This window comes from Mus caroli, chromosome 6, assembly GCF_900094665.2.
Source record: "Mus caroli chromosome 6, CAROLI_EIJ_v1.1, whole genome shotgun sequence".
In the NCBI taxonomy this organism is placed as follows: domain Eukaryota; kingdom Metazoa; phylum Chordata; class Mammalia; order Rodentia; family Muridae; genus Mus; species Mus caroli.
In genome coordinates this window covers 134,934,226-134,935,428 of record NC_034575.1, presented here as the reverse complement: position 1 = coordinate 134,935,428, position 1,203 = coordinate 134,934,226, and the positions used below count along the sequence as shown (strand labels likewise).

At 46.1% G+C, this 1,203-nt stretch overlaps 1 protein-coding gene across 3 annotated transcripts in view; it reads left to right on the top strand.

Moving 5' to 3' along the window:
• The window catches only part of Arhgdib (Rho GDP dissociation inhibitor beta), an 18,234-nt gene that overhangs the window by 16,018 nt on the left and 1,013 nt on the right, over positions 1-1,203 (top strand). The gene's annotated exons all lie outside the window — the stretch shown is intronic.

Sequence of the window (1,203 nt, the reverse complement as noted above, 5' to 3'; positions counted from 1 at the left end):
AAAAAAAAAAAAAAAGAAAGAAAAAAGAAACAAGGACCATCTCTCTAGGCCTGAGAAAAAGCAGTGTAATTGAAGTACGTAACTAACCGCATATTCTTTCTGCTGTCATTCTGGACGTACCTTGGGCAGGAAGGTAACCCAAACAATTCCACAGTCCTTCCTGGCCCTTCTTACTCCCTGTGCCAGATGTGGGGACAATATGACAGAGCCCAGTCCCCAAAGCAACAGAAGAGCCAAGGGAAGTTATGATTTGATGTGACAGCAGGACATAGGAACCGGTCTGTCAAATTCCAGAGACGATGGGGGGGGGGGGCTGAGACACACTGTTGGTCTTGCTAGTGTCTGCTGTGGTGAAAACCCAGCTCAATTTCCTACTTCCTCCCAGCCCAGAGGCAGCGCTGACTCACGTCGGCGAGCAGCCCCTGGCATGTGTACAGCTGTCCCTCTAAAGTGTGCAACAGTTAAAAGGGCAGCTGTACCCGCCTCCCAGCTATCTGCTGCCATTTAAACCCCAGCTGTTCTGAATTCACACCCCAGCGTTCCCCTCCCTCGTAAGTACAGTTGGTTGACCTCATGTACCAAATTCTCCACTTTTTAAAAAACTTTTGACCAATTTGCTGATCTCCCCTCCCACCTAACATTCAGTTTCCTAAATTCTATATATCCTGATCCCCAGATGTCACAGTGACCCTCTCTAAGATATTCATAGAATGACATTGAAGTCTGTTATATAGAGAAAGAAAGAAAGCCCTATGTGCTGCCAATCTTGAACTACTTCAAACCTGGGGTCAGAATGTAGGTCTCAACTTGTTTGCCTACCTGTCTGTCCTCTGTCAGTGTTTAACGGTGCAATCTGGTACATCTCTGGAAAGAGATTTCAGGCCCACAGACTTAAGTCACCCCATACTATGGCTTAATAATCAGAGTCAACTCTGACACTTTTACTGAACCTCCACCCCCCAAGTATGGGGAGTGAGGGGCAAAATGAGTCACATTTTTCAAAGGAATTTGGGGTCTTAAGGATGCTGTAATATATCTGTCTGGAGGGACTGTTTGGGCTCTGAGACAAGGTCTCCTATGTGTGCATGCAGCTCGACCTTGTTTGTACCTTAGCTTCCCTGATACTACAAATGGAATTGTGCACACCTGGCTTAGTTATAAAAAGGAAAGAAAGAGAGAGAGAGAGAGAGAGAGAGAGAGAGA